The 24,755-nt window shown below is 44.1% G+C and overlaps 1 protein-coding gene across 2 annotated transcripts in view; it reads right to left on the minus strand.

The window, feature by feature from the left end:
- LOC139057653 (probable D-lactate dehydrogenase, mitochondrial) overlaps nt 1–15,779 on the minus strand; it is a 70,225-nt gene extending 54,446 nt beyond the window's left edge. Inside the window, exon 1 of one of the 2 annotated variants that reach the window (XM_070536263.1) lies at nt 15,621–15,779. The gene's annotated coding sequence lies outside the window, so the exon portion shown is untranslated. Of the gene's footprint in view, nt 1–15,300; nt 15,524–15,620 lie in introns of those variants that run through there. The other variant, XM_070536265.1, reaches the window with a different exon arrangement.
- Nucleotides 15,780–24,755: the final 8,976 nt, after the last annotated feature.

A 24,755-nucleotide genomic window follows, 5' to 3' on the forward strand; every position in this document is an offset into this window, starting at 1 on the left:
CTGCACAGCGTCGCCGAACCCAGTTGCTCGACAAGTTCAGCGACGGCAACCTTCACCGACTTCGCAACCCTTCCCTGCCACGCCAAGCGCGGGCAACGAAAGGTTAGTCGGCGAGATCGGCCTGGATAAGGAAAACGCGACCATGTTTGCCTCCTTCGACGGCAGTTTACAAACATTGGAAAGACGAGACAAAATTTATGGTGAGGTTACCGGAAACGTTTCCTCAAAATGGCATTCTGCCAAAAACGATGCTAGTTGTGGGAGATGCAAAGCAGTTGCTGGGGGAAGGAAAAAAAAAATATGCGAGGACAGCTAAACACTTCCAATAACTAGTGAATGAGAAAGCCTTAATGCCCAATTGAATGCCGCTGAGCGGTCCTTCGACTATAGGGACTCCTCGCGGGCAAGCGGGCGCGTTGAGACACTTGGCCAACACTTCCTTAGATAGTACAAAGCAGGTGCAGTTCAATCCCTCACGTCATCCTAGCTTGCCCGACTGTTATAGAATCTAAAGGGAACGCTCCCGAGGAAGCCGCGGTGATTTTCAGTAACACGGAAAGAAAATCGGAAACAAAGAATACAAAAATCAGTACCTTCAAGTAGGATGTCAGGTATACATTTTTTTTTATATTTAGGGGAGCGTGCTTTTCTTTGCGAGTTCGAGAACATATGGGTAGAGATTTAGTATCTAAGGAATCTTAAATATACGCTTTGTGATGCCACAATTTGTCCTGGGTCTGCCAGGTACATAGTAGGCGTACCTAAGTAAGCGGTGTGTGTAACTAAATATTTACGCACTAATTACATTTTGTCTTTCTTAAAAAGGGATATATGACAAGCTATCACTTTTTTGTATGCTTGGTACACATCCAACAACCAATAATTTACGATTACAAAGCTGGAACTATTATGGATAGGTAATTTTTCTATTAGCCGGACAGTGCATTTCTGTCGGTTGAGAATGACAGAATGGTTAGCAGTAAATGTGGCCCCCGTAGTAAGAACCAGCAGTGTATGCGAGTGTAAAATACGGAATAATAAAGCTGCATTTTAACTATTAATGACACTGAAGTTCTGAACCAGTTTATGACACAACCAGAGCCAGCCATCTTGTTCTGTATGCATCGAATATGCCCTGACCACCCTAGATATTCGTCAAATACCATACTTAATATTTTATGCACTGTTCTCGAAATATGGCAGTGCCCTGAAATGTGAGATTTAGGCCTTGTCGGATAGCACTGCGCTTGGCACGGAATATCCTATATTTTGTCTCCACGACATTCAGCTGAAGCCTACTCGATTTTATTCAAGGGCAAGCTCATTTAGGCCATCATTAGCTGTATCTTGTATCGCGGGCAAGCTGGATCCTGTAACAAAAACTTCAGTATCGTCCGTGTGAATGATGATGTCGCTTGTGTGCGGTATATTAATCATATAATTATTGTAAATGCAGGAGAGGACCCAAGATGGCTCCCTGGGGGACATGTGCGCGTTTGAAATCACAGAAAAAGAACAGTGAAAACAGTGTTCTGACACATTGTTCAGGCGACTGCTAATTAAATCGTGTGCTATCCCTATGATTGCATAATGTTGCATCTTTCATAAAAGAATGGTATGATTGAAAGAATTGGAAGCTTTGCCTGAATCTGAAAAGAAATAGCATCTTTTTCTCTATATGGTCTAAGATTTTCCTGCGCTTGCAGTAGCCCAAACTTAGTATTTTGGTTTCTCTGAAATCAAAATTAGTTGTCTGAGGGTATATTATGATTGTTGAGCAATCTGATTATGCGATAGGTAATGATTTTTCCCGAAATTTCAGCAAATACAGAAAGGACCGATATAGGCGTACAGTCGTTTATGTTAATAATACCTGCCCCCCTCCCATTAAATATGGCACAAACGCATGCTACAGTCATCTAATCAGGTCCATTGCTAAGCATATCGTAGCATATATGAGTGAGGGGGTTCGTGATGCTGTAAGCAGCTTCTTAATGGCCTTAACTTAAATATTGTTAGCACCGGGGGCACTGTCATTACCAAGGGAAGAAATCAAGTTGAATACTTCACTCTCACAACAAGGCGATAGAAAAGCAGAATTGCTGGATCTTAGATATGTTACCGGGTCCGAGCTAGGTATGCTCGGTGTAAATGTTGCGCCCGCGTTGAAGAAGTGGTTATTGAATTTATCGGCCCACTATAGTCCTACACACTATGCACCATTTATATGTAGTGCCGCCGTTGCTGGTCTATTTCTTGTATCGACCAGGTTGAATCGCCTTCCAAATTTTTGCCAACAGTTATCATCATAGTCGTTATAATGACTGCCATATGCATTATAATTATGATCATCATCACAGGCATTCTATACCCAGTGGTCCCAGTTGCACATAACCAATGACTGTAGTGGCACTTATAGTGAGACAGCACTGTTTCTGGGATAGGCACAAGAAAGACGCTACCCCCGTCCTGACCGACGACGCAAGTGCCGCTCCTCCGACTGCCTCATCCACCCTGGTATCTGCAGGTGTCTTGCGCCAACGAGATTCCTTCACCGGCACAGACGACAAAGACGTGGAAGATTGTGTCTCTTCCTACGAGCCAGTTAGTGTTCATGATAAATGGAATGACAATACCAAGATGAGCAACGCAATTTTTTACCTATCGGACGTTGCCAGGCTATGGTTTGTTAACCATGAAGTCGACCCTACTACATGGACAGTCTCTAAATCCAGCTTCATCCAAGCCACACAGACACCTGCACGTTGACAAGATGTAAGAGAAGCTATGACAGCGTGTAGTAATCCCCGGGTGAATTGACCCACAAAGCTGCGCATCCGACCACTGCGATGGCAGCACCATACAGAGCCCCCTGTAGCACCTCGGAACGCGTGTTCACTAGCCTATACTTACCTTTACACCATCGAAATGACATGAACGCTACCGACTTAATAAATCACGGCTTGGCTTCAACATTAGTCACGTGTGCAACGACGCAGGCACCTCGTTGGAAGAAATCGCATACGCGTACAAAATAAAGCTTAACAATAAGGAATAAGAAAGGTGCTCATAGACGACTTATTAAGGTTTCTATCTACATGTAATTGCATTCTTCAGAGGTAAACAAACAGAAAACAATTATACTTGCAAAACAGGCAAGTAAAACGTTTCACACAAGAAAACGTCACCCGTTGCCAGCGTGTGATATTGATGTATCCTTATTCGTGCATTTTTCGATGTGCGTTACTTACACAGGGCCGTTGTTCCTCGGGGCTTCTGTGAAATAATTTGTTCGATGGTGCTTTCTCATCCATTCTTTTTCGATCCTGGAGTTACAAGTGTGCTCGGGTGTTCTACAAGGATATATTCCCTAAGAATTTCATGGCTTTTCCATATACAAAATCTTATGTGTGAACACCTTTCATGTTGATTATATTGTTTTCTTCGCATAGTGGTATTGTCGCACGTGAATAGCGAACATTATTTAAACAATGAATAGCTTTTCTTTTCTACGTATCATTATCACCAAGAAGAACGGTCCCCAGGGTAACAAGGGGATGGCTGCAGAAAGCTTGCAGTGCAACTACTACTCACTACAGGAAACAGCGTGGGCGCTTTGTTTAAAACAAGCCAAATGCCAAGCGATCCATGGCGACAGCAGCTGCCGCGGTTCGAACATATGCACTGCGCCTGCACGACCGTGGATGCGATTGCGCAGCTCTCCCCGTCGGCCCAGATAGCCGGCACCGCGCAATGCACACAACGCACCTGTCCTGCTTCGTTAGCGAAAGGTCGACGTACAGCGCGAAATAAAACAGTTTCGAACAACAAAATAAAGTTCGCCGCAGGGCTTGCGAGGGCGTAAGGGGCTGTGCATGCCAGTGAGCTCAACGGAGCTTTGAAATAAATTTTAAGGTGAGGGTGGCACCGCAGAGCCACTTTTATCAGGTGAGATTGGGGAAGTATTCTTTCAAGAATCTTGTTCCGTTCATTTGGCAAAGAAAATAAAATTGGTTCTACTTGTGAAAATTACGCTCACAGTTTGTCGTGTTGGCCTTCGCACCCAAAACATGGCCCGGGAGCGGCTGTATGACGCCAAGGAGTTAAAAAAATAGCTGACTGCATCGTTTTTGTGTCTGTAGACAACATATACGCGGATGACCACAGACGGATTCTCGAATGTTGGGTATAAATATATATGTGCTACTTGTTAAAATTTGTGCAGAAATATGCAAGAACAAAGAGAACGAAATATAAGAAAATAAATAGGCTCGACAAATACTTCCTTAAATTTACCGCACAGGTTTTACATGTACAAAAGGAAAAGTTTATAAGAAGGCAAAGCGGTATACCCGTAGATGACTATAGAGATTGAAACAATAGAGAGTAAACGCTACCAGAAACATTACAAATTATCATTAAAAGAAATCCTCAAGGCAAGAAGTGTCGCCACAGACAAATTCAGTTTAAGATGTCGTAAGCACTTTGACACACTGCAGATGAACAATGTAACACAAAAGAGGTAAGTTGACACTGATTACTGTTACAGGACTACACACAATGAATGCATTATGTAATTTTCTGCGTAAAAAATATTCATGTACCGTTTATCCTAATATTTATTGACAATATTTAAAGATAAAAAAGGCTACGTTTTTGAAGAGTAGCTCTTAGCCATGGTCCCAAGAGTTTCGGCAGACTCGTTGGTCCATAATCAAGATTCACGAATTGTGTTACTTGAAATGTATTTCTGCATTTCTCCCATGCAAAGGAGTAGCCTTAATCAATTGTTTTTGGCAACGTTTTCTTATCTTTCATGGCAATGAAAGAAGAGTTCAGAGGAAGGTGGATAGTTGAGGTGATGTACAGTGGGTGAACAAGAAGGGCGTCTACTGCGCTGGCATATTTAGTTTCTGTGAAATGTTCAGGTTTCCTACTACTCTTTTCATGAAACTTCCCGGTCAACCTATGACATTAGATATGCCGGCGCAAGGAGGAAATTGCGTTTATAGCTTGCCAAGTCACTATGCTAGCACGTAGGGCTGAACAACTACTATCAGTAAGCTGTAGTTACTGTGATGCACCATCATATTTAACCGAATCATTTAAATTTAGACCCATTCAAATGTAAAGTTATTCCAAACGCCCGGCCAGGCTCACATTCGCAATACAAACAACAACAACAACAAAAAAACGTCATTTGTGGATTGTGGATGTTCAGTTGAAAACGTCTTTTCCTTCTGGTATACTACGAGGGCGAATCTGAAAGTCTTCGCGTTTACTTTTTTTTAGCCAAATTACGGCTGTAAATGCGAATTCAACATATCCATTCCCAGCGGTGGACCTCTCACGGACGGGTCCGGACTCATCTGCCGGTAGCTCCGCGGCTCGGCGCTGCTGTCATTTTTGAAGATGGAGGTTGTGCTTCCCACATCTACGGCCTACGAGCATTGAAATGGCGTTCGTTTTCTATGGCGAACAAGCAGAACGCCCATCGAAATCCACAGGGAAATGCCTCCTACGTATGGGGTGTCTTGCTTTGAGAAGTGCGACGCGGTGGTGTTGCGAGTTCGCAAAAGGCCGTGAAAACTTGCAGGACAATAAGCGTTCGGGGAGGCCGCGTGCGTCGCTCACTGACTACAGGGGCATCTGAAATTTAATGCTGCGATGGGACAAATGCATGAACCGGTGTGGGGACTGTGTGGAAAATAGTGTAAGGTAGGTGGGTTAGTAGGTAATATTTGTAATTACCTGTATGTACCTTATATTGGCTAACAAAAAATTGTGTCAAAGGCTTTCTGATTTGACCTCGTACTAGGCTTCACCATAACCACTGCAGGTACCATTTTCCCTGATACAAATGAACTGGGGAATTTCGGCAGTGCAGTTTCTTTTCGTCAGGCTCAAATAGAAACCTTGTGGTCCTGGCAAATCTCGTCGAAACGATGACTCTACGTTGCGGTGCCATTTAAGTTCCCGGAGGTGTTTACGCATCGCGCTTTGTTGTTACTGAACCTCTGACACAATCACAGCCCTGATGTGCACAAAGCTCCACATTTCAGAAAGTAGCCGGCAACAACCAGGCAATATCAAACACTTCACATGATTGCAGCTAGGCGCCAAAAACACATGATTTCATGAGCTTTCATACGACCCAGTCGACAATATGCTCAGTGACAAGGCAAGCTTAGCAAAGCATTGTTAATTGCTCCTTGCGCCAAGATGGCCGGCCGGTAAGCTTTGTTAGGCTGCTGTATTTGAAGATTCGTGAGACCTGTCATTGAGGATAAGCATGGATCTATGATTATTAGGGCTGTGCAAATAGCAAAATTTTCGAATTGAACACGAACACGAACGTTCGATAAACGCGACGTTTCAATATCGAACTGAACATCGGATATTACCAATTATTAAACAAATATACATATCATAAAGGTTGTATGAAGCCCGTCCGTCAAAAAAACGGGCTCTTTTGTGATAACTTGGCATTTGCCAATGGAGTCATGCCTGATTTTTAACATGAAGACTAACTGGTGTGAATTTCTTTTCTTTTTTTGTAGCCATCAATATTGTGAACGACGCAAGAGCGAACGATTGTGTTAGTTGCCTGGTAGTAGTGAGTATTTAGAGAATCTCATGTCCATAGTTCGACTTCTTTCTTTTGCGCCGAAGATGTTTCATAAATCTTGTGCCCGCTTCTGCTGTCATTGTAGGGGTGTCTGCCCGGTCGAGCTGCTTATAACACTTTCGTTTTGTGGCCAGCTCTGTCCTCACATATAGGGAAAGGAATTGAAGGGTGATTAATTGATAGATATATTGGATTTTAGGCAATTTGAGAAGCTTTCAAAGAAAAATCTGTACTTTGATCAAAGTCGTGTGTGATGCAGCAGTGACACTGACAATAATAAATCGAACGAGCAGTGCGTCACTCGATGTATGTAACGTAGCAATGTTTAAGGAGCTAAGTGCAATATTACCGCAGCGCATGTCATTTTAAAGGATCCAAAGATAGTGAAATTGGCCAAATAATGATTCCTTTGCCTGAATGGATACAAGGAGCTCGCCTTTGGCAACAAGCTGCCAAAGGCAGGGCATGCTTATTCGGCGAATGGAAACTACTGTGCAGAGGTGATATCGTCCATGCACTTGATCTGGAACGGGTGTGTCTGCAGAGCAAACGCGATTCTTCTGCATTAGTGTCATGGGGAACAGTGTCTAATTGAATCGGTCCTTCTCCCTCTTCACTGGAACAAATGTTTATTACCGCTTACAGCACACGAGCAAATTTCACTGTTGAACAATTTTCGAAATTACATTATCAAATCGAACATTAATCGAATAGCAAGAACTACTGGAATCGTATTTAAATTTTCGGATATTTCAGTAATAATTCCCGAACGATCAGAAGACTTCTGAATTGTGTCCGTTGGTCTGGCACTGTACTTTGGAACCAGTTGACACGACAAAATTATTTCTAATGCGAACACATGTGACATCTGGCAGCCGTCTCGCATTGCCTGCGGCTTCCGCAGAAAATGAGAGTTGATGCGCGTAGTGACGCCTCCGCGCAGGGCAATTATTGCTTTGAGCTGAACCTGCGTCGCTGCGACAAAATCACCGATCATGTGGGACCTAACTTCTGAACAATTCTGCTTCGCGAAAACCTTGGCGCGTAACTACAAGGCAAAGTAAACGGAGCATACCATCCGCCTCAGGGCCATAAGGAAAGAAGTGGCACCACGACTCCCTCACGACCTGTGCTCTTGTTAATGGCGGACGCATGACCAGAAGACACTAAGTGACGTCATTGCAATATAAACCAATAAACTGTACGCGGACAAGAGTTTGATGAGAATTGATTTGGCAGAGATTATACATTGTCAAGGGGTTGAAAGGAGGACGCTATTTAAAGAAATGAAGATATGGCACGTTACGCGTAGTATTGTTATTATTTTTGGTTTGTCATCTGTAGTTGGCGTCTTCCTTATTACCTTTGACAATAATGTATACCCTCCCCGATGTGTCCACGTCAGTGGCGTGTCACTTCTTTATCGGCCGCTTTCGCAGGCTCTTACGCTGTTGCAATCAGAGACGTGGAGCTAGCAAGTAGCACGTCAGACCACTCTTTAGACGCTTCTTATAACTGCGCGAAAAAACGAGGACACAAGAAAGAAACACACATTACACGACGAGCGCAGCACTGCGCTTGTGGTGTGGTGTGTGCGTCATTATTGAGTCCTCGAGTTCTGTGCTCGTAGTGTAGTGTGCGTTTCTTTCTTGAGTCCTCTATTTTCGCGCAGTTATAAGAAGCGTCTAAAGCTATGAACAAACTAGCCCGCCACAAGGTCCTGCTAAAGACCACTCTTGTCCGCGAAAGTTCCAGCGCGCACACGGAACTGCACGAACAACCCGGCGCTGCGCTCCTCGGCGGAGGTCGTTTGCATCTTTACGACAACGATAAGGAGTCACGCGGGGTGAAATTCCATAAAGAAAGGAACTCGAGCTTCGCGCTGTAGGCGTCGGTGCTATCCTCTATCGCAGCGACGAAAAAATAAAGATAGGCGTCGTATACGCCTATGGTCGAATGAGGGCACGTGATCTAAATAGCGCAGCAGTTGCACAATAAAGCTGCACCAAAGTTGCACAATATTATTGTAGCCGCCTCGGACGAGCCGATTTGCGGCCCTCTTCCGCAGAATCGTCATCGAGGGCAAGGCCCTCAACGGAACACTAAATACAAACACTAAATTAATTTACAGTGATAAATCATTATTCTGAAACACGAGTTTCGTAAATGTCGCCGCGATGTATGCTTATTATTACAACAGAAAACAAAGGTCAAAGTTTCGACGTTTCAATCTGGCGCCGAAACTCCAGTGCCGGCGCGTCAGTGTGACGTAACGGATTTGAACATATTATTTTGTTACCAATTTGCGCATTTGAGCCGCCGTAGAAATTATTGAAACTTGCTATGTTTAGTGTTTGGTTACTTCGGAATAAAATGTGGTCCAGTTTGCCAATAACAAATGAACTAGGAACAAGGAAACGCTCTCATAATTCACGACGTCATGAACAGCTGTTGGGGGAACCTCAAGGCGGCGTCGGCCCCCGTCTTTCTTCATTGCGATTTTTCTCACTTTCCAAGTCGCCTCACGGTGTAACGACGCATTTTTCGGTATTAGAGAGGGTCAATTATTAGCCTGCTACAACACACACGTTGCCGCGCAGCGTTGAACTAGTACAAAGAGATGCGTTATTTATGCAATCAGGAAGCCGGCTTCTAAGCTAAAATAGTACTTTGCAAATGTTAGCGGTAAACTGGTGGGAAACATTGCTCTCAGACGGCAGCCCACTGTTTTATTCCTGGTTCGTTTCTTTTTTAATTCGTTTTCTTTCAGACACATTTGCACCATATACAATACAAAGCCGCGTGGGGAAAAAAAAAGAAAGGAAAGAAAAATACTCCCGCAATGCAATGCTGTGTTTTCTTTTGCTGCGTGATACGTGAGAAGACGGTGAATAGAAAGGATGAAACGAACACGATGCCATGGGACTGTGTATAAAGCGCGCGCTGACGCGTTCGGAGAACACCGACCGCCCACTGTGGCGGTCGCACAGAGTCCACATGGCGTTCTGCGTGCTAGACGCGAAGTCTCGGGTTCGCGCTGCCGCCGCCGTGGTTACGTGTGATCTCGACTGCGCGGTATATATGCAAGAACGCTCGTCCGCGGAGCTTTGTGTGCACGCTCGACCATCCCAGGTTGCCCATATAACTCCGGAACGCTGGAACGCTGTGCCTCGACTTCTGCGAAGGCCGCTGCATTGTTTCGATTCGTTACAATAAATAAATAAATAAATAAATAAATAAATAAATAAATAAATAAATAAATAAGTAAATAAGTAAGCTTCTTTACACAATATGTGTACATTCGCAATATATGTAAGCAACCACATATTCCAGGAAAAGCACGTCCTTTCGCCGCCCCGCCCCTTCCCCCGCATTTTCTTCCGCATTGCACCTCGCCTGCGACCTTGGGCGCCAAGTCTCGCAGCTCCAGACGCCATTTCGCGTGCCCCCTTTCTCTCAGCCGCACCGCACGAAGGGCAACGCAAGGATCCCGCCTAATCGATCGCTCTCACCAGGGACGCGCAAGAGTTGCCTCGTGAGGGAAGCCAGCAGTGCAGACGCCGCTGAGAAGCTACGCAACTTCCGCCGTCTGCTAAATCTGGGTCAAATGCGCTCGACATTGAAAAATAAAAAAAAAAAGACCACACTTTGCCATGCCTAGCATAAGCGATGAATTGGATAATCGCTGGTTTTGCGGGAACACTTGACACGGTATGCGATGTAAACAACAGCCAAACAACGCAAAAACAGAAGTCCATACCCCCCCGCACCCAACCGCCGGGCCCCGCTACGCTTGTACCGGTATATTCGCCAACTATCGGTAACGTCATGCTTTTTTCTCTTCTTCCCGTTTGTATTTCATTCATTGCATGTAAGAGTATTTAAATGAAGTCAGTTTTAATTGTCGATCGCCTTTTTTTTTTAACACAGCCATATGGGAAAGCGGAGGAAGAGAGGCGTCAGTGGCTCATATTTTGAAAGGTCACTGCAACATTGATTGTAATTGAGCAAAATAAAAAAATTGATCCCTTGGTATAGCGGGATCATATTGAAAAGCGCAAAAGAAAAGAAAAGGAAAAAAAAGTGAAAAGCGAAGAAAGAAAGAAAAACAACGCAGCACAAGAGAAAAGGAGGTTGTGTGTGTGCTTCGTCTTCCTTTGTGATCCGTTTTTTTTTTTCCTTTTTGCTACACTTCAAAATGGTAAGCAGTGATAGTATTGCATATTGATCGCGTTACGAAATATAACTGACTCAGACAACGGGCACATTCCAGCCACGAAAGATGTGCGACACAGCGAAGCACATCTGCGCAGTGTTATCGCGTGATAATCGAACCCCCTAAAACGAGACAGCGACGCCAGCCATGCATAACCTGTGAAGTCTTGCGCTTAACCAGGGAGCCGCTTTGTTTTTGTTTCCAGAATACTCTATAGCGCTGATGCGAATTCCTTGATAGGGAGAATTTGCGAGACATATGGTGAACTGTAGGAAACACGGCAGCCATGCTTATCGGCTTTACTCACTGCGTGTTCACTTGTACTCGCAAAGTTGGTACCTTTCGCCGACTCAGGCGGCGAAGGGGGAGAAGCACCTCCGTCCAGCGACAGGACATATTTTTTACGCATTAGCGTAGGTGGCCCGCCTGTGAAGTCGACGAGGTTATGCGTGTCGCCGCGAGGGAAGCGAGCGCCGGAGGAGGAGAAGAAGATCTCCGCGTTGGCGCCCTTAGCGTTTGTGCTTCGATGCCGCGGTGCTCACACTGTGCATGGTGGCGGCATCCCTTCTTTGCATGTGTAGCACTGCGCACTTCCCCTATGGCAGCACCATGTAGACGCTCCTACTGGCTTGTTTGTTGTGAACCATGTAAATATTGTAAGCATACGGGGTGATCATTTTTAAGCGTTACAGATTTCTTTAAACATCGCCTGTTTCAAATAACGTAAAATGCGCTCGATTATTCTGAGGGGCGTACGTTAGTGGCACGAGAAATGGAAATAAATTCCCTTCATTAACAAACATTCACTAACTAACTTGCAAATTATTTACTTTACAGCACATGTGGCCAAATACGAATTGTAGCTGGTGAGCTTGCATGCGAATTCACTTCGAATGAATTTGCAGAATGACACCTGTTCAAATATGTGCCTCATCGAATGCCTCGTAAAAATGCACAGTTTTTATTCCCTTGTTTTTAACAAAACGCTCTTTCACGTATTTAAGCACGAAAGTAACTGGAACGCACGTGCATTTCATCCCACACTTTGGGAAAAAATATCTCGAAACTGATCTCATCCTGGGAATTTATTTCAAGTGGATGAGTCTCTCAGACTCACCGGCTGCAACTCGTAAATTGCAATTTGTGACGTAAAGTAATTAATTACGAAGTTCAAATCAGTAAATCCTAATTAAGTAGTTGAATATGTGTTTCATGTTCACGTGCTATTAATAGCCGCCTCTATGAATAATCCAACTCAAGGACAAGAATTGCGCGATCTGCCATAGGTGATCTTTAAAAATTTCTTGAAATTAAAAATGATCACACTGTATATTGTGCATGGTCATGCAAGGATCTTGTGCTCTCCGATCTTCTTCTTCACTAGTTAATCAAGATGCTTAAACAAGCCGTACACACGCTTGAACTCTACTTACTGTGTGTGTGTGTGTGTGCGCGCGCGCGTGTGCGTGCGTGCGTGCGTGTGCGTGTGTGTGACAGAAGAGCAGATGTGTATGTGCTTGGTAGGACACAGGTAAGCCGTTAATATAACCAATTCACTTTTTTCTGTGATATATGCTGCTCCGATTGGTGCGTGTGTCGCGATATGGTGCAACTTATAACTTATATTTATATTTATAACTTATAACTTATACTTTCGACAGACGAGATATATTTAGTGCGAAAATTGCTCATACTGTATACTGCCGCAAATCAGCATGGAGTGAAAGCGGCTAACGATGAAGATGCTTTTAGAGTGAAACACCACGTGCGTACGGTTGGCACGAGTGTTACTATCGAGTGGAGACCGGCCAGCATGCATAAATACAAAGACTGGCAAACAAAAATAGCCGAGAACGACTGCAGTCGATGACAATAAAACAAACAAACAAACACACAAACAAACAAAAAACAAAATAAAGACAGCATCGAAACAGTCGGCCCCCCGGCATATGTCGTCATCACGCAGAACTTCCAGAAACCAGTCGCTAAATATACGCCCCCCTTACGCAACTACGCCCCTCAGGTAGCCAAAGCGCCGTCGCTAAAAGTTTAAACTACGGTTTGCATACCCGTATTAGGTACGCTGCGCTGTCAAAATATCAGCTACGATACGGTAGCCTTCTTTACTAACGCACTAAGTCCTGTTTTATGCTCGGCCATCTGCACTGAGACCGTGGAAAAGCACAGCCACGCTCGCTTTCCTCAATTTGGCGTGGTAATGGCCTCCTGTTGAACGCGATTACAATGTCTACGTGTCCCTACGTCTTGCGGCAGATATAGGGTAGCCATCTGGCCCGTTTTTCACCAACCCAACCGGTATTCCCCTCACAGTGCCGGCTGCTGGATCGACCCCCACACCGGCACGCCATTTGCTGGATTTCCAGTTATCCCTGTACAGGCACCACATGCTGCATCGCAAGCGCTCCTTCAGGCGTACATGTATACTTGCCAACTTAATTGTGGCGTTGCGAATTCACACCTAATTCCTTAAAGCATGAATGTATCTTGTCATCTAGACTTCCAGCATATTGCATGTGTTGGTCGCTGCTAGGTTACTAACGTGCCTTAGGAATAATTATTTGCGCCAACAGCATGAAGATCTTAAAGTCGTACCAAATTTTATATAAAGCCTTTCAATAAATTTTGATCATGCAATGTTTGTAGTCGGCGTACCGCCATCTTACCTTGTTCTGTTTGTATTATTACATACGTATGGTCTAAAAGAAAAAAAAACGCTTTTTACTCAGACCTGGCCGCTGTGCCATTAAACTGCATAGACGAATGATGCTTTGTAACTGATATGTGCTGAGTGCCTATGGCACGTTTTTATTTGACTGTATGGCACTCCAAAGCTGTGCGCTGTGTGCATGTCGCTCTCTCGTGTCCTTGTCTTTATTATGCGCTGTGTCCTGTTTCCAAAGCACTCCAACGCATTCTCTTTTTGCTTTCTGAAGTTCTGCTTGCTCGCGAGATGCTCTAATCAACACTACGTACCCCATGTGACCGAGGCGAGAGTCCAATACATGCATAGGCAGCTCGTGGTGTATGTATGTATGTATGTATGTATGTATGTATGTATGTATGTATGTATGTATGTATGTATGTATGTATGTATGTATGTATGTATGTATGTATGTATGTATGTATGTATGTATGTATGTATGTATGTATGTATGTATGTATGTATGTATGTATGTATGTATGTATGTATGTATGTATGTATGTATGTATGTATGTATGTATGTATGTATGTATGTATGTATGTATGTATGTATGTATGTATGTATGTATGTATGTATGTATGTATGTATGTATGTATGTATGTATGTATGTATGTATGTATGTATGTATGTATGTATGTATGTATGTATGTATGTATGTGTATGTATGTATGTATGTATGTATGTATGTATGTATGTATGTATGTATGTATGTATGTATGTATGTATGTATGTATGTATGTATGTAATTAACAGTATAGGCCCTTATTTTTGGACCTTTCTTGCATTCCAGATTGTTCTAAGCATATAAGTTTATTTCGCTCTCAACGTCTAATTCTTACAGTCGAGGGAATGCGGTGCTACGCTCACCCCCTTCGCCAAGCCCTCTCACAATTTAACCTCCACTGCGTAAGTATACTGTTACTCTGCCGTGTTTTGCCACATACAGTTTGTCGATGCACACAGTAAAGGTAAAAGCAAAATGATTTGGCAAAGTGCTGCACTTCTTTCATTCATTCATTGCCCACACATAACTACGGATATATTATGCGAAAAGCGACGTCGGGCCAATATGGCCAGAGTAGTTTGTACGGAAGCATTTAAATTGGGCAGATCATGTCTTGAAATGTAACCAGTGCCAGGAAGTATGAAATATTTTATGCTGTGGTTCGAAGAGACGGCAGAAATTCGCGTTCTGTATCGTGCTCTCGAACATCATATTGAGGAGAATGCTGGAGATTTGCACACACACATTAGGAATTTCTAATTATGCATTGCTCATGTGATTCCAGGCACACCTCGGTGGTTGTCTGTCTAAATAAAGAAAAAATTATGGGATTTTACGTGCCGAAACCACGATACGATTATGAGGCACGCCGTAGTGGAAGACATAGGAAATTTGGTCCATCTGGGATTCGTTAACGTGCACCTAAATCTAAGTATACGGGTGTTTTCGCATTTCGCCAGTTGTCTTCTACAAAAATCGAGGGCAAAATCACCTCGCGACAACGTTGAAAGAACCTTAAAGCGTCGTAGGACATCTCACACCACAAGCACCTAAAATTATAGCTGAAGATAGCTATCACTGCCAGAAATTCTAGACAAGCAATGAGCAAAACTAATTACTTATTGGATATTTGCAGATACATACAGCGGCTTATCGCTGTCAACAGCGTCTCACGTAAAAGACCTGGACACCTACCAACTATTCAAATAAAAGTTGTTGTGGCACTTACTATAGAATTATATCCAGGTCCGTTGGAAAGATCTCGAGGTGCACTGTTGTTAGGATTTGGAAATACCACAGTCACCACTGTTATCACTGCACGGTCTTCGCCGGCTGCGTCACAAACGGCAAAAATCAGACCCCAAGGAACGCGCGCAACAAGCAGCGCTGTGTCCACCCGACTGCCCGTACAGCAAGCTTCGCCCTACGTCCTGGAATCAGCGACGACAGCGATCTCCGGTTGCCCGTCGCCGCGCGAATCGCGACACTCGAGCGACCGACGCGCGATTCGCCGCGAAAGCCCAGCGGCGAAGCCCGACGGCGACGTACCTGTTATACTGCGGTGGTGTGTGCGTCGTGGGTCTCCGCGGGCCCCCGCTGCCGCCGAAAGCCGGGAGGCGGTTCTGTGCACGGCTCAGCAACGGCAGCTGTGGCGTAAAACCTAGTGGACAGGTGGGGCATCGCGGCGACAAGGCCAGCTAACGCTGCTGCAGGCCGCCGCTGCCACTGTGGCGGGGCATTCGGTTACGATTCTGAATAGTAACGGTAGTAATGTCTGTTGTCGGAGTGGCACATGCCCACCCTGGGAGATTGACCAGGAATCGGATGGCTCAAGTATGTGTAGAAATTTTAGAATTGATTTGCGGGAAGAATAAATGCAACAAAAGTTATCTGTTCTCTAATATTCTTAGTTTTGATTTGGTGGTGTTAGTAATGATTACAAGAGAACAACACACAAACACACTTGTAACGCCACCGGCTTCTTCACAGCTCCCGGCAGTGGGTAAGAGCCATTGTCTGGCGGCAAACCCAACCAACGAAAACGAAATTACGTTAGTGACAAAAGGGAAAAAAGATGTAGTGTGTAGATTAACAAAATTGAAGGATTAAGTGAGAACAGAAAACAAAAAAAATGAATAAATAAAAGAAACGAAGAAGTTCAGCAACAAAACTCCGTAGAATGTTAATGACATTCCCATACTGCGCAGGAAGCGTTCCCGCCACTGTGCTCATTCTTAGAGGTACGAAAGGATGGCGAAACAGGAATGGTTAGTGCTTAAGGCGAGTCTGCAGAGAGGACGAAGGTGGTGTTTGGAGTGTTAATTTCTTGTACGCTTGAAAATCGTGGACGAGCATGAAAAATCGCCTATGGTGCACCTTGCCCAGAAAAACAAAATAACGAAACGGGATGGCATCACACTATCCCTAGCAAGCAATACGTCAGAGATGGTGTGCTACAGTACAGTCTTGATGAAGGCTTCATGTATCCCATAATTTGCTTTCTTAGGAACGGAGTAGTTGTTTAAAATCTAGAAAATTTGATACATATGTCAGATACAAATCGCGCATTATAATTAATCTCGGGAATCCAGGCGCTAAGATGAAAGCTGAAGGGAAAAACTTGATTAGCCGAATCAAGCAGCAGCGCTTTCACCAATGAACCTGTCGTTTTGGTAAATAACGAAACGAATATGCTTTAAGTGGCAAGTGAGTAATCATCCGGGAGTGTGCAAAATCGGTAAGTAACCAGAAGCAGTGCTGCAGAAACGCAGAGAGGGAATCAGTGACGTCCGAATACTGCCGCGCATACTAATGAGTTGAATTTACGGAAGGCTACCGAAAATCACGCTACGAAAAATTTACTGAGGAGAGAAATACTCCCTAATTGGAAATTTGAGATAATCTCTATGCGTGCTTTCATTTCGCGATATATTGGCCGGCCTTCAGAGGCGCTGTATGATGCTGATGAATTATTGACAGGCCCTTTGTACGAGAAAGTGACAGTCACCTAGCCTGCGTGAGCTAATGAGGTACGCTAACATGCGTTTCATTCCACCATTTTTGTATGCATGCATTTTACGTATCTGTCGTCCTTCTACCTTTATATATATATACATATATATGTGAAGCAATGAAGGTGCACACTTATGAAAATGGCATCTTTAATGTTGTTGACGCTTTAACGTTTCAGCCATGGCATCCATTCCTAACGTGTCCCACATTCTCAGGTAGCATTATAACTTACTGACACAAAGCGACCGTCTTAAACACATTTTCACGGAATCGCCAATGGTTATCTACCGTCGCTCTAGGAATCTGCGTGACCTAGTAACCTCTTCCAAGACTAAAGTGATTGCTCCTGCCGGTTGTCATGCCTGCAGTAAGCCCCGTTGTAAAGTTTGTACACACATGACCACAACAAAGACTGCTAGAAGCATAGTATCCAATTTTTCTGTTAAAAACAACGGCGACTTCACTTGCGACAGCACTAGCATCATCTACCTGCTTGAATGTTCAGTGCGTCCTATGCAGTATACCAGTCAGACCGAAACATCTTTTCGTATCAGACTCAATCATATGAGACTCAACAACCACAAAGCACACGTAACCATCGTGCAACATCTTCCATTATCTAAACATGTTAGGCTGCCAGGTCATACGTTTGACAATATCAGTGTAACCATAATACAATCAGGTTTCAAATCGCACCATGATCGAGAAGTACGGGAATCCTTTCTCATCCATAAATTTAACACTGTGTCATCCGGGATCAACGACAGCGTAGGGAAATTGTGCCTTTCTGTCATATCTTGATGTGTATGTTCTTGTACAGAATTACCAAAGCATACAAAATCAGTTTTGCCATGTCGCAATTGATATTATTCTGTTCTTCATGTGCAATTACCATGACACCTTAATATTTCATGCCTATCACCTGATATTTTTGTCATGTATCATCTGATATTTGTCATGCATGACACCTGATATTTTATGCTTATCATTTATCGTGCTTAAGTTATATTTGCTGCTGTATTTTTTTTTCTTTTATTATTTGCAAGTCTACACGAGCATGTACTGCTGATTATGCACACGGCGCATGCCCAGAAAAACGGCTGCGTGCTTGTACCTGTGTTTATTCTGATGAATGCCATGCCACGGCCGAAACGTTAAAAACATTAAAGATGCAATTTTTGTAAGTGCGCACCTTCGTTCCTTCAACTACCTATGCACTGGACCTACAGATCATTTCATCTAACTATATATATATATATATATATATATATATATATATATATATATATATATATATATATATATATATACGCACAGGGTCTCCCAACTATCACGACCCTAGATTTAAACATACGCAAATGCCACGTAACTGGACAGAACCAACGCAACACACACCCACACACAACGGCCACTTCAGCAGAAGCGCCGCGACGTCACATGACCAACGGTTTTCGTCCCCAGTTAGGTTCATTGTAAGATTAAATTAAATTATGGGGTTTTACTTGCCAAAACCACTATCTGATTATGAGGCACGCCGTAGTGGAGGACTCCGGAAATTTCGACCACCTGGGGTTCTTTAACGTGCACCTAAGTCTAAGTACACGGGTGTTTTCGCATTTCGCCCCCATCGAAATGCGGCCGCCGTGGCCGGGATTCGATCCCGCGACCTCGTGCTCAGCAGCCCAACACCATAGCCACTGAGCAACCACGGCGGATATTGTGAGATTGAATGTAAGGTCATGGGTTCGACTCCCATCAAAGGTCAAGGGTTGTAATTAATCACTTTAATCTTAATTACCTTAATCAACACCGAATTTTATAGCATTCACGAGAGGCTAGCTTTAGTCGTAATAAAACTTAAGAGGTATAGATTAAATGTAGTACAAGCCTACGCTCCAACATCCAGTCACGACGAGGAAGAAGTAGATCAGTTTTATGAAGTTGTTGAATTAGCGATGGTAAAAGTGAAAACTCAGTATACTGTAGTAATGGGCGACTTCAATGCAAAAGCGGGGGAAAAGTAGGCTGGTGAACAAGCAATTGGCAACTACGGCATCGACTCTAGGAACGCTAGAGGAGAAATGCTGGTAGAATTCGCCGAAAGAAATAAGCTTCGTATAATGAACTCCTTTTTCAGGAAGCGTAGCAGCAGAAAGTGAACCTGGAAAATCCCTAATGGTGAAACAAGGAATGAAATTGATTTCATACTTTGTGCCGATCCCAGGATAGTGCAGGATGTACAAGTGATAGGTAGAGTAAAATGCAATGATCATAGGTTATTGAGGGCTAGGATTCACCTCAATTTGACGAGAGAAAGATCTAAATTGATCAAGAAGAAACAGGTTAATTTAGAGGCAGTAAGGGTAAAAGCAGACAAATTCAGGCTGGTACTTGCAAACAAATATGCAGCCTTAGAACAGAGAGATGAAGATGACATAGAGATAATCAATGAAACCTTAAATAGGCTTGCTTCAGAGGCTGCAATTGAAGTGGGAGGCAAGGCACGAAGGCTACCAGTAGGCAAGCTCTCCCAAGTAACAAAGGACCTAATAAAGAAAAGACAAATAATGAAAGTGTCCAACTCAAGATATAAGATAGAATTCGCGGAACTGTCACAGCTCATCATCAAGGCGAAAATAAGTGATATTCGTAACTATTATTACGTGAGAAAGACTGAAGAAGCCGTAAAAAGTGGACGCAGACTGAAATCAGGGAGAAAGAAGCAAGGTGATATCATCAGAAATCTGGAAGATATAGTAAAAACAGCGGAAGAATTTTATACTGACCTGTACAGTACCCAGAGGAGTCAGGATACATCCATTAGAAACAGTAATGACCAGGATGCAGAAATTCCTTCTATAACTAAAGATGAGGTCAGAAAGGATTTGCAACGCATGAAACGAGGAAGAGCGGCAGAAGAAGATGGAATAACAGTTGATTTAATCGAAGATGGAGGAGGCATAATGATTGCAAGACTGGCGGCTCTTTATCGAAATGTCTATCGACAGCATGGGTCCCAGAAAACTGGAAGAATGCAAACATTATACTAATCCAGAAGGGAGACATTAAAGAATCGAAAAATTATAGGCCCATTAGCTTACTCCCGGTATTATATAATATTTTTGCCGAAATAATCTCCAATAGAATAGGGCAACACTGTACTTTAATCAACCAAGGGAGCAGGCTGGCATCAGGAAGGGATCAGGTTAATCAGATTATCGAGAAATCCACATAGTAGAATGAGCCTCTCTATATGGCTTTCATAGATTACGAAAAATCATTTGCTCCAGTAGAGACACCAGCAGTCATAGAGGCATGCGTAATCAAGGAGCACAATACGCTTACGTAAATATCTTGGAAAATATCTACAGAGGTTCCACAGCTACCTTAATTCTACACAGGAAAAGCAGAAAGATGACTCTAAAGAAAGGGGTGAGACAGGGGGACACAATCTCTCCAATGCTAATCACTGCGTGCTTGGAAGAAGTATTCAAGCTATTAAACTGGGAATGCATAAGAGTAAGGATCGACGGCTGACATGTCAGCAACGATTGTTCCATTCAGCAATAACGCAGACGAGTGAAAACAAGTGCTAGAGGACCTTAACAGAGAGAGTGTAAGAGTGGGGTTGAAGATTAATATGCAGAATACAAAGATAATTGTGAATAGCCAGGCAAGGGAACAAGAGTTCAGGATCGCCAGTCTACCTCTACAGTCTGTAAAGGAGTATATTTACCTAAGTCAACTAATCACAGAGAACCCTGATCATGAGAAGGAAATTCATAGAAGAATAAAATGGGTTGGATCGCATGCGGCATACATTGTCAGCTCCTGACTGGACGCTTACCATTATCATTGAAAAGGAAGGTGTACAATCAGTGCATCTTACCAGTGCTGACATATGGAGCAGAGACTTGAAGACTGACAAAGAAGCTGGAAAACAAATTAAGGACCGCGCAGAAAGCGATAGATCGAAGATTGCTAGGCATAACGTTAAGAGACAGAAAGAGAGTGGCTTGGATCAGAGAGCAAACGGGGATAGACGATATTCTAATTGACACCAAAAGAAAAAAAAGGAGCTGGACAGGTCATTTGATAACGGCCAAGGTTTGATAACCATTGGACCACTAGGGTTACAGAATGGGTACCAAGAGAAGGGAAACGCAGTCGAGGACGGCAGAAGGCTAGGTGAAGCGATGAAATTATGAAATTCCTGGGCGCTAGTTGGAATCGGTTTGCGCATGACATCGGTAATTGGTGATCCCAGGGAGAGACCTTCGTCCTGCAGTGGAGATAAAACATGATGATGATGATGATGATGGGAATAAAAGTCAAGTGTTCGATGACTTTGGTCACTCCAACGCAGGCTGTTCTCCCTCATGAGCCATATAACGCTTTCGCATTAATAAAAATAAACATTGGAAGGCGTTTAAACCACTAGTTGAAGTCGTTAAAAGACATAACTGCGAGTCGGCCTAGTTGGAACATATTCATATTGATACTTTTTGTGCGCAAACAAACAGGGACGAAGAATAGGGGCAACACAAGGACGAGCGCTCGTCCTTGTGTTGCCCCTATTCTTCGTCCCTGTTTGCTTGCGCACAAAAAGTATCAATACGTTAAAAGACAGTATTTTTGTGCGAGTTGCCACTCCCGATACAGCTTTCTGTTGCTCAATACGTGCTGCATGAAAGTGTGTTTTCAAGTGGACACGGAAGGTGCTTCCAGCAGCCAGTCGCGCGGCAATTGCGTGTACTTGTGGGCTTCTTTCACGCTCGAAAAAAAAATGGCTGTGGCTTAGGTAAGGTTAAGCCCAGGATGCGAAGCATACTAGCCTTTATTTTAGTTGTTGAACCACTGTTTAGCCTGGTGAACTGCTGTTGCTTGGCTATATTTGGTTCGGCTAGACGAAGAAACAACTCATGCATTACTTCTTCGCCTTCAAGAGTGGAACGCGACAGCGTTCCCGTCGACCCGCCAAGGGGTGTAAGACAATGGGCTACAGGGCAGCGACTACGCGCCCCGCATTGGACGCGGTGAGCGTCGAGCAAAGTAGCGTTCGGCGCGGCAACGAAATGTGCGCCTGAGCAAGAGACGCACGCCTTAGAAACAGCGCGTTTCTAAGGCAACACCGCATTCACTAGAGGCGCTTTTGTACCGCTTTGAAGCGTTGTACTCGTGGCTCAGTGGTAGCGTCTCCGTCCCACATTCCGGAGACCCTGGTTCGATTCCCACCCAGCCCGTCTTGCAAGAGTTGAGCCAAAGCCACTTCTCCTCTGTCGTGACGTCACGGTGTCACGTGATTTCATGGTCACCGCCGCGCCTGAGGAGCTGGGTTGAGCCCTCGTAATATGCTTCGCATAAAAAACACTTTTATGTAGCACGCATTGAGCAAGAGAAATTTTCTCATTGACTCTTTTCATCTAACTATAATATTTTATAAGTTCACTAATTATTTAACACTAATAATGTAATTAGGCTGACTGCAAAAAGGAATATGAGTATCTCAAAGCGACTCCAGACAACATCACCTTAGTTCTGCCCAGCCACGTGGTATTTGCACATTTTTAACTCTTGGTGCATGATAGTTGGGACACGCTGTATATTGGCAAAGTAAAACAGGCGGGCGTGACGTGCGCAGACACACATGGGCAGAAAGAACTCTACGACCGCGAGCAGCATCGGCTAGAACCATAGGGTCTTGTCGGCGATGTCGCCTTGCGTTGTCCTCCGTTTCAAGTAGTGCGGCATGCTAACGGCGGCCACCATGTGTGTCGTCTGCTTTGCGCTTTTCAACTGCACGGCTTTGACGACGTTGTCGCTTAACCTCGGCCTCCCTGCTCCTGCAGCCCGACGTCTGGCCACCTCCGGCATGGAGCTGCAATGTGTGCCGCGCACGCATCAGCACATTGCTTCTGCATCTGGACTGATGGAGTGGTCTTCCCGCGTATGCCCGGCCTCCTTGCTTCAGTGCGATTACCGTTTCGCGGGAGCTTTTCGGCTAGCGTACCGCACTTGCATTATCACGTGGAGGTATGTTTGCGCGATATGAGGGTGTAGTGATTCGCTGGAGAAACCCTGTACCGACAGGAACTGCCGTAGCTAGTACGTGTGAGAAAACATTGACACAAACTGGCAGGGTCTGCGTAGCTGTGTTGTAGTTTGTTTCAGCAAGTAAATTTGTCTAATCTGATGCTTTAGAATACAGCTGCTTGTGTGCACCGGTCTGCACGTTTGGAACGAGAACACGGCTCGTCATACTTCGTCATCTGCCGTTCAAATTCCTATGTAGCGAGAACGCGTACGGATAATGTGAGTAATGTTCTTCAGCAAACATACTAAAAGTAACCAAATGGATATTTTTTTCAAGCGCAGTTATTGCCGACGGCGAGAGGTCGCATTAAGTGTTCATACAATTGACATTGCAATAAAGCGGGCCACGCGCCTAAGCGCTACTGGACACACAGCCGGAAGTACATATCGGCCTACATTTTGAGGCTGCACTATCTCCGGGGCCAACCAGGGAAAAGAGTCTAGAAACATACGTTATGCGGGAAAAAGTCGGGGTAACTCGCTAAGGAAGAATTTCTACGCGGCTAAAGATGGGGCCTTTCAACGACGCGTGCTCTCGTTAAGGCAGAAGGATGTCACGTGATTCAACTTTCGGTGCATGGAACGATGGCAGCGCTGGCGCTTCCAGTGGTCGCCCTCGCGTGATATACTTAGGCAGACCAGGCATTTACTTTGCACCACGCAGGCGTTCGCCGGTATTTGCATCTCTCAAACGATGTGAAACAGGTTAAGCAGCGCACACTCAAACACACATGTGTACTGCGAAAAAAAAAATGGTAACAACACGGCGGGCCGCTTTGTATTTTCATACTCGTTCTCAGATACGATCAGTTCACACAACCTTTGGGAGCGGTAACCTCTAAGGTACTATGCACTGACAAAACGTCCCGTGCAAAGCGGCACGCCGTGCGGGCACTGGCAAAATCAGCATCTTGCTATCTGAAGTTGCAGACAGAGTGGGCAAGACAAGCGCTTGCTGCTTTCTCCGGGTCGATTGCAAAATTTTTCTGTCACTTTTTCCATTTTCTGGGCTTGTTTTGAGTCCGCCTTTGAAAGCGAAATGTATGTCAATCTGAGACACGGGTATTTTTTTAGAACCCTCTTTACATGGCGAAATTTACGTCTGGTGCGCGTGGTACTTTTTAATTTACATTCATAAAACGATTAGACCCAATTGATAAGGGATTACACTAGAACTGAAGTGAAAATAAGGCTCTAACCAGTTAGGATGCCGACAAGTTAGAGACCATGATTCCTCGACATCCGTTGCAAATTCAGCCATTGAAGCTATTTTTCTTGTTCAAAACAAATTCAGCTGCTTAGGCATATTCATTGAACAATTTCTTCCACTTGGCTTGAACTATGTTGGTTCATTCCATGGTGCTTATTTGTGCTTTACTCGAGTTTGTTATTGGATTGCTTGCTCGAAATTGTTCGATCCTGCATTTACAAAATCTCATTTGCGTAAGTGCCAAATTTAACCTTGGCCATCATTGCATCGATCACCGTACCATGACGCCAGTTATTATTTGAAGCATTCCCCTCTCAAAATGGTTGTCTTGGTCGAAGTATGCAACTCATATAACCAATTCTGCAAAT

Source organism: Dermacentor albipictus, chromosome 3, assembly GCF_038994185.2.
Source record: "Dermacentor albipictus isolate Rhodes 1998 colony chromosome 3, USDA_Dalb.pri_finalv2, whole genome shotgun sequence".
NCBI classification, from domain to species: domain Eukaryota; kingdom Metazoa; phylum Arthropoda; class Arachnida; order Ixodida; family Ixodidae; genus Dermacentor; species Dermacentor albipictus.